At 40.4% G+C, this 19,812-nt stretch overlaps 1 protein-coding gene and 1 pseudogene across 6 annotated transcripts in view; both read left to right on the plus strand.

The window, feature by feature from the left end:
- GSTM4 (glutathione S-transferase mu 4) overlaps nt 1-19,812 on the plus strand; it is a 77,825-nt gene that overhangs the window by 50,666 nt on the left and 7,347 nt on the right. The window lies entirely within an intron of this gene.
- On the plus strand, nt 12,998-17,468 carry LOC306667777 (glutathione S-transferase Mu 2-like; annotated as a pseudogene). The gene is made up of 8 exons (XR_013766954.1): nt 12,998-13,033; nt 13,311-13,386; nt 13,819-13,882; nt 14,155-14,237; nt 14,336-14,436; nt 14,772-14,867; nt 14,947-15,057; nt 16,975-17,468. The product of XR_013766954.1 is annotated as a glutathione S-transferase Mu 2-like (transcript).

A 19,812-nucleotide genomic window follows, 5' to 3' on the forward strand; every position in this document is an offset into this window, starting at 1 on the left:
AAGAGCTCAAATCAGTTACTAGGGATGAGCAGTTCCTTCTGTATTAGTCATAACTCCACCTCTCTCCCACAGTTGATTGCAGCAGATCCTGTTCCTAACAGCAAGGCTGAGACCTGCTGCTCACATTAGAGTACCCCCTGTAATGCTTCATTTATGCTCTTCAGTGCCGAGTAAATATTCGTGAAACTGAGCTGAACAGGAACAGCGCTCCTTCCTGCACGTATCTCTAAGCTGTTTATAGAAGTGCCCACAGTCCATGTGACTGGTGATTCCTCCTTAATCAATGCTTGATGGAGGATTAAGATAGGGTGGAATGAGGGCTGGGGATATAGCTCAATTGGTAGAGTGCTTGCCTTGTAAGCACAAGGCCCTGGGTTCAATCCCCAGCACCGCAAAAAAAAAAAAAAAAAAAGATAGGGTGGAGCGAGACAGACATCATTACCCTATGTACATGTATGATTACATGAATGGTATGAATCTACATTGTGCACAACCATAGAAACTAAGTGATGTTACCCCATTTGTGCACAAGGAACCAAAATGCAGTCTGTTTAAAAAAAAAAAAAAATAGGGTTCTTTTACCTCTAGGCAGGGCTGACCTCGTGGGTAGAATGCTGGGGCCCTATGAACTATTTGATTTGAGAGAACTTTGCTAGAAGCATCGGTCCTCAAGTACCTTTCTGGTTTTTAGAGTCAACAATTTTCTTTTCTAATGATTCAAGTGGTTTGTCTGAAAACAACCCTATTAAAATGTGGATCCCTCACTTCCTATGCCCTAGCAGACTTGTTATGTTTTTATCATATATTTCAATCTCAATAGCATTATTTAATTGTTCTGATTGAATTCAGTTAATTAACAGAAACTTGACAAGGAGGAAGACTGACGAAAGGCAGGCATGAAAATGGGTGTTAAGCACAAAGCTCTGTGTTAAGACCAGAGTACTGAAGAAGGCAGCCCCTTCTGCCAGCAAGTGGACACGTGAGTGGGATTAGAGGTATCAAAAATATGTATTTATATACTTCCTCTCAGTTTTATTTCTGGCCAGGGCTAACTTTAGGTGTTATAATTTCCATTTGCAAGAGATTAGGCACTGAAGTTCAAGGCTACTTTCATTGGCAAAAGATGATAAATGCTCTTATATTTCTATTTTCAGTTATCTTTTGTATCAATTTTTAAGTATGGTCCTGAACTCTTATCAATTCTGATAACCGGATCTTTTATCCTGAAGGAAAAAATAATAAATGAAAGTCAGGGATGATCTATAAGAATGTTCCACATTTACTACTAAATTTTTATTATAGGATAACAAAATAATTTTTCACCAAGACTAAAGATTACTCACTTGCCTGTGTACACTGTCTGGAGGAAATATGTGCCATGCATTAATGTTTTCCAGTCAATCATAGACAAAAAGAAATATTTTAAAATTTGAAATGAAGTACATGGAAGATGGTATTCAATCTGAAGTTGTTAAAAATTCTGGAATTTTCAAACTAAAAACTTTCATCTAAAATTTTTTAATATCTCAGAAGGCACAAAATGTGTATGAATCTTTGCTCTGTTCTAAAAATCACTCAGAGCTAAGTATTATGAAACTTAATTTGGCATGCTTATCTAACTAATGAGATCTGATGAATAGTTGGTTTGTAATTGGAGTGAGGTAATATTGAAGACATTTTTTCAAGACTAGACACACAGTTGACTCATTAAAATAATTTGTTTTCTATTGTGTTATCCTCTTCTACTTAAAGACCTCAGTAGGTCAAACATGTTTAGTATGTGAGGTGAAAATAGACTAACTCTTTCATTTTCCACTGAAAGTCAAAGAGTTCTGTACATCTACTTGAAAACAGAATATCATGGGCCAGGCACATAACTTCAATGCATGCCTTAAATCTAACCTTACAGTTCAATTTTATTAAGTTTCATAAGGCTTTTCCCTGGCCCAGGAGCATGCTCTTCAATTCAGTAGCACAGGAATTATGGAAGAGGTTGCAGAGAATTAACTGTAACCTAGAGGCGTAATCCCAATAGTCCTAATTGTGTGGCAGTAGAAACGACTGTAAAATACTGCTAGATTAAAATAGTGCTTAAATGCAATGAGTTGCTTTATATAACATTCAGTACAATCCCTGTTATCTAATATTTATGAAGCGTACAGTTGAAAAAAATGAACAGAACAGCCTGGGAAAAGGAGAATATTTGGGAGAAGTTTCACCACCTTGTTCTGAATTTTAAACTTGTTTAACATCAGGACCTTTAATCTTCTAAGGTAGCTCATGGGTAAAACAGAAAGAGCAACTGATTGAAGTTTGGAGAAAAGATGGGTCAGGAATTTCAGACCCATCTGCTCCCACCCCTCTTACCTGTGCCAGTCACCTCCTGAGGTACACCCTGGAATCTTCAGCATTTCTCACAGCACAGGCTAAACACAGTCACATTTGTCTAAATTCTATAACAAGAATAAAATTTGCTTGGTTTATCATTATAATCTTAGCACATGCCAGGGTCCTGGCCTGTAGTAAGTGGTCAGTAAACTTTTATAGAACAAATGAGATCATAAACAATGTATTCCTCCTAGGATTCATGTAAAAACACCATTTGGTCACATTTTACTCTACTGTAGTAAATACAATACTCGTTGAGTTGTGAGTCTTCACCTACAGAAAATAAACACATCAATGACTCCTTTTTCATTGTGTTTGAGTAGATTGAAAATCTGAGGTTCGCCTACAAAGTCATTCATACTTGAGATTGAACTGTGAATTATTTATTAGCCTTTTAGGGAGTTTTCTTCCTTTCGTTGTCAGCTGTAACTGTTTAAAGGATTGATTCTTTCCTCAAATTCCTAATCCAGCTTTGTTTCAACTTCACGTTGCCCTTGTGCTACTCAAAATTACTCCTAGGGTTATCGGTTACAGGATGTTTTCCCTGACCCAGAACATGCTGCTCATGTTTCACTTACATGAAATGCACTTGTTTGAAGGTTTGCTCCAATAGAGAACCTTCCCAAAGGTCTTTAGTGGTACTTTTTAATTAGAAAAACATATACTGGTTGTGGAGGATGAGGAACTTTGTGACGTTTGCTGGTGAAAATTGTACTGAATTTGTAAAGCAAACTCACCTGATGAAATGCAGTTCCTCACTGAGACAGAAAAATGTCTTCTACAGTGAGTTTCACAACAAAAAACCCCTTGTCAGTGGAGCCTCTTTGATATTTTCATTGACCGGATAATAGGGTTTTAAAAATAAAGTGTTCTAATAGCTCCACTGAATTTTTGCATACAAAAGTGTTCTGTTTTGAAGGTCAATATTGTTCATAGTTTAAGTTTGATTAAGTTTAATGAAAATAGTAAAGTACTTTGAGGCCTAGTAGCAGATGGAAAAATGGGACGAAAGTGAGTTCTGTTAAAGAATATTCCATTTGTGTTATTTGCTGAAGGCTTTTATCAATCATTTCAGCTTTTTGCTTTTTTTTTTTTTTTTTTTTTGGCTGGAGAGTGAACCCTTGAACTTGTATATGCTACAACATATGCTTTACCAATGAGCTAGGCCTTCAAGGCCCACAGTTCATAGCTTTAACTTCGAGGTCTGTGGTTTCATGAACAATCATATAAGCATATGTGGACTTACATCTATAGTTTGGTCATGTTCTGAAAGCATAAGAATATTCTAGGACTGATATACTCATTTCAAAAATCAAAATTCTAGGAATTCTAAGATTCACTTTCCCTCTTCACTTGAAGGTTGGGTACGTGGTGATTCAAACAACTTCTAAAGCAAGCTTGAGAAATGAACCTACAGAAACTTGAAGATGATTGATACTCAAACCGTGACTCATCTTTGAATGACTTTATTTTCACTGGAAATCTCTGAAGTTCTCTAAAATCTATGGTTCTATGGGAGGAAGAACATTCGAGCAGAGGAAGAAAATTTGGCCCTCTACTAGCACTTGTCAGTCCACACATCCAATTTCAGCCTAAATATGAAAATTTCCCTGAACAAATGAGCTCAGTTCATTTTTCTCTGTTTAAAATTCAGTATACTCAGATTCTGGTCACATTAATAAAAGGTACAACTTAAGAAAAACTTGTATTCACCAAGTTGGCTCTCTCTAAACCCCTTTCACAAAAAGAAAAGAAGGGGAAGGGAGAGGAAAAGGGAGGACAGTAGAGGAGAAGAGGAGAGAGGGGAGGGAAGGAAAAAGTCTTGATCTAAAAAGTTGACTTAAGGAATATTTCCACCCCACACTTTAGATATTCCATTTTTCAGGCATGCCATAAACTAAGGGAGAAGAAGATAAAAGCAAAGAGCTTCAAACTTGATTACTATCTCCGTTCAGACTATTAAACATACTTTCAAAATTAACTGCAATTAATTTCTGTCAATGTATTATGCAATGGAAGCTATGCACAAAAATAATTTATTTTAGACTTAATTAGTGATTAAAGTATTTCTTCATTGTGGATACACTATTTTTGGCAAATGAACTTATTAATATTTATTGTTTCTCTGGTGATTGGAAAATTTTATATCTTGATCTTGGTGGTTAATTACAATGCCAAAAGACACAGTCATAAAATTTTACAGAGCTATTTATGTAATATTTGAATTTTCACTGTGTATTAATCATAGTTTAGTATAAAAAAAAACCTATATGTTCAAATCATAGAGCAGCCAGATTAAAATTAACCTGGGTCTCAGTTTTCATATATATATATATATATATATATATATATATATAATAGTGATAATGTACTTTCATCTCATGTTTAAAAATATGATACATGAAACCAAATGAGGAGTTAATCTTTGTACGATAAAAATTCCACTAATAATAGGTACCACTGAACTTCAGAAATAAAGCTTATATACAGTTTGGTTATTTTCAAAAAATAAATAAATAAATAAATAAATTGTATGTAGGTGTGTTTGTCACCTTTCCATTACTATAGCAAAATACCTGAGATAATGAACTTATGAAGACTAAAGGTTTATTTTGGCTCATGGTTTTAGAGCCACTACAAGTTCCCAACCCCTACCCTAACAAAATGCCAAAGCTTAATTATTTTGGTGAATTTTGGTCCCTAGCCAATTTGCCTGCCCGGCTCTTTAGGGTGAATCTCATTTTCTCTTGTATTTTCCTCACCTTGAAATTAAAAACTTCCCCTAAATGCTATCTTTGACTCATTATATGCGTATGTATTTGCACCAGGGTAATTATCTAACCTTACACACGAGGATCAAGAAACAAAATATGACACTCCACAAGTCTCAACCTCCAATAACAGAAGTTTCTAATAATTATCAGGGCTTAAACCAGATTATCCAGAAAGACATGCTGGTATTCTGGGTCAAGTATTCAGGCAAAGCCCAGCTGGAAGAAAACATTGCAAATCAATAAGATCTCTTTGTTTTGAAACTACATATTGAGAAATATATATTAAAAATATAGTTTAAGCTCTGTACATACATGTCCCACAAATTACATCTAAAAGGCTAATAAACATGAAAACATGATAAACAGCATTAGACAACAGAGTGGTTATAAATGCCATAAGATCCTAGTACATAGTTTCTACAATAGTTAATATTACTAGAACCAACAGCAGTTGATGAATTTATGGAGTAAGTGGAACTCTCACACATTGATATCATACATTGGACAACCACTTTGGAATGTTAGCAATATCAACCAAAGCTAAATATGCAAGGACCTATAGACCAGGATTCATCTTCCTAGAGTCATGTGCAATCATGTTGAGCAGTTTTATTTTGAACAGCCAATAACTTACAGCCAAATTCCATCAAAAGAAAATGGACAAAAAAAAATGTGTTTTGCTAATATAATTTCATAATCCATATAACGTAATACTATAATGCAACAAAAATCATGTCCTAATGCTACCTACAACAATATGAATAAGCCTCACAGACGTGAAGTTACATGGGGTAAAAGACAAAGACACAACTAAGTGCATACTGTATCATTCCATGTACATGAAAACTGAGAATGAAGAAAACAACTCGATGGTGATAGTAGGTGCGTGAAGGATGACCTTGTTAGAGGTCAGAAGGTTCCTACTGAAGGGACCTGTAGAGTGCTAGGAAAGGCAGGTGATGGACAGGGAAGAGGCAGGCAAATGGTGGATGATAGGTGCCAGTCAGTGAGCAATCTGCACTCTAAAAATAGTCAGTATGCTGGCAGACTGCAGGTGATTGCAGTAGACAAATGGGGTGAACAGCAGAGGATCGATAAGCAGCAAAAACTGCCTCACGGAGAAACAGATATCCTCTGTTTGAGAATATGGAGTGACAAGGAATGCAGTCCGCCATCTTGGATCTCTCAATGAATAATTATTAAGCAAAATATTTGCAATAGACCTCCAAATTCTCTTTTGATTTTTATTGATGCCTCTGTTTTAGGCAGGTGAGGTTGTCATGTATACACATTCTTAGGCTCTGCTCTTCTTCTTGTTAACATTTCACTTAAAAATTTGTCCTTATTTGTAGTCCACATGTGTGCATACTCCTAATTATTAATGGCTCTCTGGCATTTTTCTGTAGGTAGAATTTACATAGTTATCTCATGCTGTTGGAAATGTGGATTTTTTTCTGATTTTGTGCTATGTTGTACAGTACGCTGTTTTTAAACCAATTGCTTCCTCTGATTTTGGTTACTTTATCAGGGAAGATTCCCAAAGTGACACTATGAGGCAAAGGATAAGATGGTTGATGTTATTATAATGGATGATTTGAATGCTCTCCAGGGAGCACAAACTTATATAAGTTACCTTGAGGAATGCTGTGGATCTGTTTCTGTACTACCTTAGACACTTAGGGGCCCAATATTTCTTCCTATAGTACTTTTATTGGTTTCAAATAATACCATGAATTTTGTTACTTTGACTCTTTGTTAATTATTGATTGATTATGTATGTGCCCACCTAAATGAATTACTGTTTATCAATCTCCCTGTGTGAAGCTCTGTTTTCCTGTATCTCCTGTGGTTTTGTCAATTTCTGAAGAACAGTTCAAAGATAACCTGTGGCTGTCAAAACCTTTGTTTCCTATAGGCACGGTGATATTATTTGTGACTATTTTCTTGGAATTCTATTTTATAATATCATGGTGACTGATTGTGTCAACACGACTGGGCTAAGAAATGCCCAAAGAGCTGGCAAATCATTATTTCTGGAAGTGTTTCAGATGTTTCCAGAAGAGAGTAATGAAAAGTTTCCCATCAAAGAAAAAACCAAGACTTGATAGCCCCTCTGCTGAGTTCTACCAAACATTTAAGAAAGAACTAGTACCATCTCTTTTTACATTATTCTAGTCATAGAATCAGTGTGGAATAATTTAAGAAGAATTGGTTCAAGTTCTTTCTTAAATGTTTCTTAAACTCTCATAAGAGTTCCTGTTAGATCCTGTTTTTTTTCTGGTTGAGAATTTTTTTATTCTATGAAGCTAGAAGTACCCTGATAACAAAACAGACAAAGACACACACACATGCACACAACAAAAGCTATAGGATTTTTGAACATATATGCAGAAATCCTCAAAATAAATACTAGCAAACCAAATTCAAAGGTACATTAAAAAGATTTTTCATCATGGTCAAGAAAAATTTATTTCAAAAGGTAAGGATAGTTTGATATTTGTAGGTCAATAAATGTGATAAGGTTAGGGACAAGGTTGGGGTCAGGATTAGGAGAAAAACCAAAAAATTTTAAAGGTGATATATCACATCAACAAATGCAAGGACAAAAACCACACAATCATTTTAATGGATGCAGAGAAAGCATTTGAAAAAATTCAACTCTTCATAATAAAAACTCAACAAATTAATTGTATGAGGGACATACCTCAACACAATAAAGACTATATGTGGCCAACTCACAGCTAATATCATACCAAATAGAGACAATTCAAAAGCTTTTCCTATAGGATTTGAAACAAGTCAAGGTTGCCCACTTTTATCACTTTTATTCCACATAGTATTTAAGTCCCAGGCAGAACAAATAGGCAGGTGAAAGTGATAAAGGACTTCCAAAATAAAAAGGACAAAGTCAAATTGTCCATGTTTGCAGATGATGTGGTCTTATATAGGAAACCCAAAAGATTCCATGATAAAACTGTTAGAATTAATAAGCAAATTCAGTAAAATTGCACAATACAGAATAAACACATAAAAATTAGTAGTGTTTCTATACATTGAGTGAATTACATAATAAAGAAATGAAAAGTAATTCAAATTTACAATACATACAAGAAAATAAAGAAAATAAAACATGTAGCCATTAATATAACCAGGAGGTTACAATATGAAATTCAATTCAGGAGGTTCAATAATGAAAACTATGAAACATTTATGATAGGACACAAAACTGGGTATGAATTGGAAGAATTGATATCGTTAAATTGTCCATACTACCCAAGCCACTCTACAGATTGAGTGTAAGCCCTATTAAAATATTAATGACATTTTTCCCCAGATATAGAAAAAAATAAATCTCAAAATTTACGTGGAACCACAAAAGACCCTTAATAGTTAAGGCAGTCTTAAGCAACAGGAACAAAGCTGGAGACATCACACTACGGGATGCTAAAACGCTAAACCACAACTAAACCACAAAGTTACAGTAAACAGACAGCATGATTTAGGCATAAAAATAGACACATCAACTGGAGTAAAGAACACAGAAAAAAAATCCATGCACTTATAGTCAACCAATTTTCAACAAAGATGCCAAGAACAAACAGTGGATAAAAGACAATCTCTTCAATAAATGATGCTGGAGAAACTGGAGATCCACACACAGCAGAATGAAACTAGACTCCTATCCCTTACTAAACCCCAAAATCAAGTCAATAAAACCACTAGAAGAAAACAGAGAAAATGCTCCATGAAATTAGTATGAGGAAGGATTTTTTTGGATATCAGTTCAAAAACACAGGAACCAAAGCAAAAGTAGACAAATGAATTACATCAAACTAAACAGATCTGCCCAGTAAAGAAAACAAGCAATAGAGGGAAGAGACCACCTACGGGATGGGAGTGAAATGTTTGCAAACTGTACATCTGACAAGGGAAACATCTTGAAAATGCAAGGATTTCAAAAATTGAAATATTTCAAATATTAAAAAGAAACAAAACAAACCAAGCAAATGAAAACCCAAAACAACAAAAAATAACATAAAAACAAAATGAAAAACCTCAAAAAGCCCCCCAATCTGATTTTAAAATGGATAAAAGATATGAGCAGACATTTCTCAAAAGAAAACCTTCGAATGGCCTATGAATATATGAAAAATGTTCCACATCATTAAGTCATCAGGGAAATGCAAATCAAAACCACAATGAGCTAGTACCTCACTCCAATTAGAATGGTTATTATAAAAAAGACCAAAAAACAAGAAATGACATGGTTGTAGAGAACTGGGATCCCTTACACATTGTTGGTGGGAATGGAATCAGAATAACTATTATAGAAAACAGTATGGAGGTTCCTCAGAAAATTAAAAATATACCATAGAATCCAGCAATCCCCACTGCCGGCTATTGGCCAAAGGAAATGAAAGGCATATTTTGAAGAGACATTGGTGGGCTCCATGTTTATTGTAGCACTATTCACAATAGCCAAGATTTGGAATCAGTCAGTGTATTCACCAACAAGTGAATGGGTAAAGAAAATGTGGTACATAAATACAATGGAATACTATGAAGCCACTAAAAGGATGAGGTCCTATCATCTGCAGCAAAATGGATAAACTTGGAGATCATTATGCTTAGTGAAATAAGCAAGGCACAGAAATATAAGAACTGTATGGCCTCACTCACTTGTGGAATTTAAGACATTTGCTCTCATAGAAGAGTAGCATACTGATTATTAGAGTATGAAGAGGGTAAGGGGAGGATGGACGAGGATTGACTGGCAACAGGTACAAAACTGCAGTTAGAAAAGGGGAATGAGTTCTGTGCTCTATTGCACAGTAGGGTGATATTAGCTAACAATACTAAAGTGTATATTTCCAGATAACTAGAAGAGAGGATTTCACCAAGAAATGATCAACATTTGAGGTGCTGGACATGCTAAATACCCTGACTTGATTATTTTCATGTATCAAAACAGCACATCATATCCCATAAATATGCACAATTATTATGTGTCAATTGCAAATAAAACTTTAAGAAAATAACATGTAAATTTTAAAACATTAAAAAATAGAATAAAGCAATTCTGGGATGCAAGTCTTTGTAGTTAAAGCAAGTCTTGTGTGATGAAGCTTTTATTTCAATTAATAATATATGTATGTGTATCATGGATCACATGATAAATATATTTTTTAGCTTTCTATTTTGGTATAGTGTCAGACTTTGAGAAAAATTTGCAAAAAGAGCACAAAGAACCCTATGTACTGTGTCCCTCTCCCTTCCTCCCTCTCCCGCACCCTCCTCTCTCTGTCTGACCCTCCCCAGAATGCTGGGTAGCAGCACAGGGTGCTCTTGACTACAACATCATGTTCTTTCTCTAAGATGATAGCCCCTGATAGTGGGCCCAGACCCGTGAGGAACAGGGCTTTTGCAACCATCCCCACTGCGCTGTCTCCCCAGGGCACGTACCTCAAGCCATACAAGGGTGGAGTTTATGACAATTTATGTCACACCTTCCTCTTTGGAAAACTTTGAAAATTTATGCCACAAATTCTTGAAGAACAAGTGTAATTTGGTGTTATCATTTTTCTTTATGAAGCCTTATGACTTCATTCAGATTTTCATTTCTTTTAACAAATTGTGTTAAGTTTGTATTTGTTCTACTTGGCTGTAAGATGAACACATTGCTGAGAAAAAACACTTCCCTAACTTGAGAAATTATTTCTGCTGATTTTTCTTCATCCTGTCTGTTATTAATTTATGATTTCCCCTTTTTGTTTTTGTCATTGGACAAATGCTTTATGAATTTAAAGGTTTTAGAGGATCAACTATTGATTTCTTAAGGGTGTGGATGAAAGTTTCAATATTTTTCTCCTTGGAATTCTTTCTTGTTCTCCATAATTTTCTAACCTAAACATTATTGCTAACTTTCTAAAATCCCTAGTTAAATTGTTTTAGTCTTAACATTTTAGGCATGTAGGAAAATTTTTTTCCTTAATTCCAATTTGGCAGCATCTCATAAATGGTGATCTTTATTACCTTCTTTTCAGATTTAAGGCATGTTTTTTCTATTCTAGATTTGCTAAGTTTATCTAGATGATATTTAACAGATTTAATTTTTTTCAATTTGTCTGTTGATCTCTTCTTTCCTTCTTTCCTTTCTCTCTCTCCTTCTTTCTTTCCTCTTCCTCCCCACCCCACAGGATTGAATATCTGTGAATTTGCCATGAGGTGTCCACATGTTATCCACAGACCTGTAAGGAGCCATGAAATCTAGTTTAGAAGTCACTTTATAGGTTTTTGGCCAAATTTCATCCCATATATTTTGATTATTCCACAGTTTTCCTCTAAACAATTAGAACTGGTCCACACACAGATGTTCAGGGGACCAGGTAACACTGGGGTAAATAACTGAGGTCAGGTTGGTCCACAATCCATTGTTTCAGATCAGTTTCCAGTGTATCTAATTCCCACTGCTCCCTAGTGCCTTTCAGAGACCCATACCACCCCTTGGCATGATCCTCCTGGCCCCTGGGACCCACCTTGGACAGCCTGCTGATCTCCTTTTTCCCCTTCTTCTGCAGAGTTATCCTCCTCTGAAGGGGCCCCTGTGCACTGGCTGTATCTTCCCAGATGCTCAGAGTCCTTGTCCTGGGCAGCATGGCCTTCTTCTCCTGCACATGACCTCTCTCCCTCTCCTGCACTTGACCTCTCTCCCTCTCCACTATGCTCAGTGTGTAAAAACACTTAATATGTACCATATTTCCAAAATCCTCGCCTGTAGTTTCCACTAAGTTTTGGTCCTTAATGGTTAAACTGCATTCAACATAGACTGTCTTCTATTCATGGGGTGTGTGGTAGGATATCCACAAGTGTTGGTTCAATAGGGAGACCACATAGTTGAACACCAATGTACTGTCTTTCGAAATTATCATTCTAATTCATGTTAATCATTTAGTTTACTAATTTATTATTCGAGTAAATGGTTTTTCAAAAAAAATCATTTCCACAGTGGGATCTAGAAATTTTTCTTCTTTTGAAACTGAATATGTGTAAAATTCAAAATGAGAAAGAGTTAAGGTACTAGAACTATAACAAGTCAGGGGGCCAGGCACTGTGCCAGTACATGGTTCTTACATCCTCTCCATGCACAAGCCTTTAGGGTAATTCGTTTTGAGGCAAGAGGCTGCTTCTTGAGCCTGAATAGACTGGGAATCTGAGCTGGGACATCTTGTCCTGTTTGAATGCGTGTGGAGATTTCTAACAGGGACTGCATTCTGCTAACCCTAGAGACATGAGCGGTGAATATACACCTCGGCAGAGATTATAGACCACCTGATTTTTAGGAATTACCGTGGACGAAGAGGAGCATTAATCTTTCAGGCTGAAGAATCCCATTTCGACCTGACCTGGCAGGCTGAGTCTTCAGAGCCAGAAGGGGTTTCACCCAGGGGCCAAGACTGAACAATGTGAGGAGAGGAAGGAGGGACAATAACCCTGCTCTGTCACCAGAGTGCCTGTCTCTAAGCGCGCAGCAACTCCTGTACACCCAGAAGGGAGTGGGGGTGGGAAGCCGCTGCACGGGCTGGGGAGAAGGAGAGCAGAGCCGGGCCTTTAGCTTCTGGGCACCCAGACCTAACTCCCGGGATCATCACGCTGGGGATGCGTTGGCTCTTACTCCTCCCTCCCAGGGTCCAGACTCGATCTCCGGGCTCCGGGTTGGCGGGAATCGGGGGCGGGGCAGGGCGGGCCAAAGACCCAACCAAAACTAGGCTCCGCCCCTCTGCGCCTCCGCCACTTTCAGAAGCTGGAGGCTAACCCAGCTCAGCCCACACAGTACCATGCCTATGACACAATGATACTGGGACATCCGCGGGGTGAGCTAGGGTTCCGCATGGCCCGTGGGATGGGGATGAGGACCTGGGACATGAGGGCCTGGTTCTTGAAGAGAGTCCTTTTCAGTGCTTACTGGAGCTCTCTGATTTTGTATCTGCCAGGAGAGCTTTGCCGCCTGTGTGTGTGTGTGTGTGTGTGTGTGTGTGTGTGTGTGTGTAGGATAAGTGTAGGAGGGTGAGTGTGGTTCCCTTGGAGGAGATGAAGTCACACAATCGGGATCCCTCCATCTCTGATCTCTGCCATGGCCATCTGTCCTAGCTGACTCACCCCAACCGCCTGCTCCTGGAATACACAGACTCAAGCTATGAGGAGAAGAGATATACTTTGGGGGATGGTAATGTCACCCTCCTGTTCAAACACCAGCCCAGGTCTTATTGATTGTTGCCTAGCACCTATGCCCATACCACTGTTGCTCAGGCCTGTAGGCCTGCTGCACCAAAAGCCTGGTCCTTCTAGAAACCTTTGTGACAGTGTATTTTAGCCTTACAATACAAGATCTAAGAGGGGATTGCTGTGGCTTTCTGTACCTATAATTAGATTGGGTTCCCCTTAGTCCTTGCCTAAACCTTTGGTAAGCCTCAGTCATGTTGGGTCCACAGCCCTTACAAATACTCTTTACCACTGTAACCCTGGAATATGAGGTTAAGTGACTCAGATTCTAGATCCATCCTTTCAGAGGTCTTACCCTTGACTCTTTGAGAGAGTCCTGGGAAAAGAGGGTTGCACTCAGGGGAGATTTGCTTTCACATAATCTTCTCTCTGACAGCTCCTGACTATGACAGAAGCCAGTGGCTGAATGAAAAATTCAAGCTGTCCTGGACTTTCCCAATGTAGGTGTAGGGATGGGGTGGTTGGGGAAAGCGATTAAAACCCTATCTCATCTCCTTGCCCTGCTCAGTGAGGATCAGTGCTTCTGCTCAACTACTCTCAGTTCTGGGTGTCTACACTGTCTTTCTGTGATGGTCTGTATCCTAGATCATTCATTCATTCTACGGTATGTTTATGTAAGTGATTATCATGTGCCAGACACGTCAAGTGCCCTAATTAAGGGAAGAGTGACTGGGACCAGGTGTCCCACCTGACCTCCCTGGTCATCCATCCAACTGCCCTACTTGATTGATGGGACTCACAGGATCACCCAGAACAATGCCATCCTGCGCTACATTGCCCGCAAGCACAACCTGTGTGAGTGGGGCTGCTGCAGGGTGTTGGGGATGGTGTCCATGTCCCTGGCTTGCCTGGGGTGGGATGCTGAGGGTGTGTCTCTGTTGCATGGACTGTAGGTGGGGAAACAGAAGAGGAGAAGATTCGTGTGGACATTTTGGAGAACCAGGCTATGGATACTCGAATGCAGCTTGCCAGGCTTTGCTACAACTTTGACTTTGTAGGTCTCCCCACAGTGCTGGGTGAGGCAGGGCCCAAACTCTTGCATACTCCTAGGTGTCTTACCCACAAAAGATGATTTGCATATCAATGGTGACAGTCTTAGGGCCAGTGTTCTACTGCTCTCTGACTTCACATCCCCTCTGACAGATGGGTCTGGTACCAGCAGGAGTTTAACAAATGAAGTCACAGTGAATGGCAGCTGGACCCTGACCCAGACTTGGGGAAGATGGACTCTCAGTCTTGGTGACTGGGGTTTTGCACACCACTGGTGAGGCCAGTCTCTCTGCCAAGGAACTTGTGTCTTAGGGTGGTGACCACTGATTTTTGTCTCAGGAAAAACTGAAACCCAAGTACTTGGAAGGGCTCCCTGAGATGATGAAGCTGTTCTCACAGTTCCTGGTGAAGCGGCCATGGTTCGCAGGGGACAAGGTAAAAGGGAAGGAATCTGGAGGTGTCAGTCTTTCCAGCATGGAGATTTTCATGCGCACTCATTCTTGGCTTTCTGCAGATCACCTTTGTGGATTTCCTCGCTTATGATATTCTTGACCAGCACCGTCTGTTTGAACCCAAGTGCCTCGACGCATTCCCAAACCTGAAGGACTTCATGTCTCGCTTTGAGGTGATGCCCTGCTCCTTCTCACTCTTGAATGTCCTTTTCCTTCTCCCTTTATGATGCTTTACTAGTCCTGAAGCTGAAAGAAGACTAGCATTTATTGAGCACTGTCTTTATATGCTGGGACCTGCACTCACATCTTGTATTTATGGCATTGAAGTTATCTCTACAATATTCCTACAAGGCTGATGGAATTATGAGTTTCGCTGGATAGACATGGAAACTATGGCTGTAGAGGGGAAGTCATTTGCTCAGGGTCTAAGTGCCAATGGAGGCTGTGCTGGGCTCCCTCTCAGCCTGGGCTCTACGTCCCCCTTGGGTGGCTGTCCCTGCCTTCTGTCAGAAGGAGCAGCCTCAGGCCCTCATGCAGCCTGGGTTTTGCAGTCCACACACTGTGCAGGAAGAGAGCAAGGCAGGGTGTGTGCAGCTGGCAGTGGGAAGCTGAGGGGAGGCTGGGCGATGGGCAGAGCGAGGTGCAGAGAGTGTTGAGAGCTGCTCTGCAGCAGGCTTGGCTCCATCAGATGCCGCTGGGGGAAGCACGGGAACCCCAGGGCAGTGGCTGGTGCTGGACGGGTACATGTGGGGGCCCTTGGGGACTTTATTATGGCTTGTTCTATGGATGGGATCTTGTTTTCAGCCCTTCATCCTCTCTCCTCTTGAGTATCTCACGTGTTCTGTGTGAGATCGGGTCATACTCTGATTTTCACTTATATTCAGTGTTCTCCTCCACATGAACTTTGGCTTCAGGCCCAGTGGACACGTGTGGAAGTTCCATCCGGGGACTGTGGGTAGCAGGGAATGGCAGACACCAGACTGTGAGATGCCCATGGTGCCTCTTGGTTCTGGGGAGCACAACCACACAGCCAATCATGGCTCACCCCAAGTTCACCTTTTTGTCACTAACAACCTACTTTAGTAGAGGTTTGGGAATTTGGGGTGCCAGTGCCAGTTATTTCAACCTGAGTGGTTTTTTTTTCCCCCTTTCCCATTCTCTGTCTAGTGATGTGCTTTTTAATCTAGTTCTATAGCTCTGGATCGGTCAGACTGAATGGCCTTGGGAACTGTGCAAGCGTTGACAGGACTGTTCCAGTGGGGTAGTGATGTCTGGGATAGAGGAGAGGAGAGGGCTGCAGGCTTAGGCCTGCTAGGTCTTTCCTGTTGAGATAGCCAAGGATTTTTAATCCATCCAATTGACCTGGGCACTGTATCCTGAAAAGATGGCACACCTAAGTGTCATTCAGCCCAATCTTCTCTAGCAGGGACAAAGATGAAGTATTTTGGCACATGGCGAATAGGGGCTCAGGTACAAGGTTTCAGAGTTTGGGGTTTCTGCTCAGGTAGAATGATCAATCAATCAATCTTTTCTTTGTTTGTTCACCTACCCCTGTTTACCTACACCTAGGATTTGCTGAGTCACTGGGTCACTTTGCTGCCTATTAAACTGCACAGGTGTGTTGCCAACCCCTTTGTCTTCCTAGACTTCGGGCAAATAGAGGCAAGAAGGAGACTGGTTGTGAAAGATTCATGCAGACAAGGAGTGTCAGGGCCTCCTGTGAATAGGGGAAGAGGGATTGCAACAGAGAGGGCACAGAACTAGTGAGACAGAGCCAGGCTGCATCCAGCCCTGCCCATGTACTAGCTCTGTGAGCATGAGGAAGTCTCTTGACTTCTTTGTACCTCAGATTCCTTCCAGATAAATGCTGAACATAAAACTAATCCTGTGGGATCATTGAGTGCATTTTCTATACCCGTATTATAATTCCCTCATCACAGCATTCAGTCTCCTCTACTTCCCAGGAAATTGGTTTCCTTCCAAAGCTCACACCTGAGCCTTGTGCCGTGCTCAGCCCTTGAGCCCTCTTGGCAAGCCTGCTCCTGGACTGGCTGCAGCCCTGAACTCTTGCTTCCTCTCTCCACTCACAGGGCCTGAGGAAGCTCTCTGCCTACATGAAGTCCAGTCGCTTCCTCCTAAGACCTGTTTTTGCAAAGATGACCTATTGGAATATAAAATAGTGAACTGTCATGCCAAGATTAGGGGATCCAAGGTTGCCCCTGCCAGACCTGGTCCCTGGGGCATACTAACTCTCTGCACCCTGGCATCTGTCTTCTCATTCCTTTCTTCTTTCCATAACCATCTCTGAAAGGCCTCACTGGCTTCCTTTTTCTTAATCAAATCCTCCCCCAGTAAATCCACTGTAAACCACAGCTCCCCCTTTTCTTCAGGAAAGCCCCCTTCTCCTCTTCCTCATCCCTTCCCTGAATCCAACCAGACAGTCCTCAGCTCTGCTTGGAGGTGCATGACTGACCCCATGCTCCCTGCACTGCCCCAAACCCCAGTGTTACTGGTGTGCTGGCTCTGGTCCCCAGCGTGGCAGCTACCCAGCCCTTTCTGACCCCAGTAAAGCCTGGACCCACTTGCTCTGTGTCTATGTCATTGCCTCTCACCCTTGGGGTTGACTGTGTGGCTGGGGTCGGGGTGTCTTTGTTGTGGTGTCCACAGTAGGAACTGGGTGGATGGGGATGTGTGGAGGGCTCTGTGTGGTCAGGCAGGGTATAAGGTCTTTTAAAGTCATTGCTGTCCCCTATCCATGTCCCTGTGTGCCTCACCATGGGATTCCTACACAAGGGTGCTCCTTACATGCCAGGGATTCCTACACAAGGGTGCTCCTTCCATGCCAGGGTTCCTTATCTGTTTGGCAGGGTGCAAGGCTCCATAGGCCGTGTGCAGCTGGGTGTTATGGTCCAGAGAGGTGCTGGGTTGATGGGAAGGGGCCGAGGAGCCCACAGGTGACCACCTTCTGACCCCTCTCCTGGAAGCGTTGCCTGGTCTGGACAGCCCTCCTCTTGTTCCCAGGATGTTCTCCATGAACACACTGTTGCAGTTGGTTTTGTGCCTGTTGTCACCCCTCTCAGCCACAAGCTCACTGAGGAGAGGGAGCAGGGTGCAGGGCATGTTGGACTTTTATCTCTGATATGTCTGGCAGTGTCTGGCACACAGTCAATATTCAGGAAATTTGGAAATTTCAAAATTCATTATAGCAATTCCTGAGTAAAAAGTGTGTTTTGTCTTATCATTTTTCTTTATTATGCATTATTAGTTCATTCAAACTTAATTTCTTAAAAAAATGTTCTGGTGTATTTGTATTTATCCAATTGGTTGCCTCCTTAATTTCCAAATCATTTGCACTAATTTTAAAGTCTTTTTTTCTTAGCCCTGAGAATTTTCTTTTGGTTGTTGGACTAATGCTCTATATATTTAGCTAATGTTTAGGGAAACTTGATTGCTGGTTTCCTAAGAGACTAAAAGTTTCAATAATTTTCTTCTTTGTATTATTATCTTATTTTATACAATTTTTTAAAAAATATCAAACTGTGTTATTTGTCAAACATGAATCCCTAGTGTGTTTAACTTAATTCTTCTTTTTCCTCTTCCTTTTTTGTAATGATGGGGATTAAACCCATGGCCTGACTCATATTGCTGAGCTGTACCCCAGCCCTTAACCATTTATTAATATGGTAGGGATGTAGGATACTGTTTTTCTCGTTCCATCTAGCAAAAATCTAGGAAATAGTGATATTCATCTGATTTTTTTCAGAGATAAGAAAATATAGTGTATTTCCTGAATTTACCAAGACAATATTTAAGATAATTTGAAAATATTTCCACGAAGTAGAACTTATTGAATTAGTTTGTTGGTGCTTGTTTCTATGGTGGTATCTTTAAAAATTTGAGGCCATTATAGGTAGAATTTCTGTGAATTTGCCTTGAGGGTGTCAGTATGTCACTCATAGACCTGGAAGGAGTCATGGAATCCTGTCCTGAGGTTACTCTATGGGTCCTTACTCAAATCTCATTGCATATGTTTTGATTATCCCACAGTATTCCTCTAATCAATTAGAACTGGTCTACGTAGTACTGTTGGGACAGAGCACATAGACATCCAGGGGACCAGGCAACATTGGGGTGTATTTCTGTGAGGTCACATTCGCCTACAATCTCTTGCTTCAGACCACTGTTCCTAATCCCACTGCTCCCTAGGGGTGACTCAGGTCACCCCTTGGCATGATCCTCCTGGCCCCTGGGACCCACCTTGGACAGCCTACTGGTCTCCTTCTTTTCTTCCCTCTGCAGAGCTGTCCTCCTGTAAAGGGGCCCCTGTGCACTGGCTGTACCTTCCTAGCTGCTCAGAATCCTTGTCCTGGGCAGCATGGCCTCCTTCTCCTGCACTTGACTTCTCTCTCTCTCCTAATGATGCTATAAAAACACTAGGGTGTGTCTCATATTTTCAAAAGTTCTCCCCTGCAGTTCCCACCTGACTTCGGTCCTTAAGAGCCAACCTGGGGCAATTTGAAGGATGATCTTAGTCATGGGGCGTCTCTGTGTTAGCACGTCCATAGTGTATTTTCAAAAAGGAGGAGTCAGAAGGATGAACACCAATGTACAATATCTGTCCTATGTCTTTCAAAATTATTAATCTAGTTAATGTTGATTTTAAAAATCGCTTCCTCAATTGAATCTAGAAATGTTATGTGTTTGTGCTAAGGATTTATCAACTGATTATGACAAACCTTGATGTATAATGAGAACTTAATAATTCAGAGGCCCATGTACATGGGTGTGTGTGCTGATGTGGTGCTATTACCTCACTTTAGGTAAAACTACATGGGGATTCACTCTGGGGCCTGAGGTGCAGCCTGAGTGATCTGAGTGATCACTCAGGTGATCTGAGTTGGAAGAATTGAGCCTGACTGAAGGTGAAG

Source organism: Sciurus vulgaris (assembly GCF_902686455.1).
Source record: "Sciurus vulgaris genome assembly, chromosome: 1".
In the NCBI taxonomy this organism is placed as follows: Eukaryota; Metazoa; Chordata; class Mammalia; order Rodentia; family Sciuridae; genus Sciurus; species Sciurus vulgaris.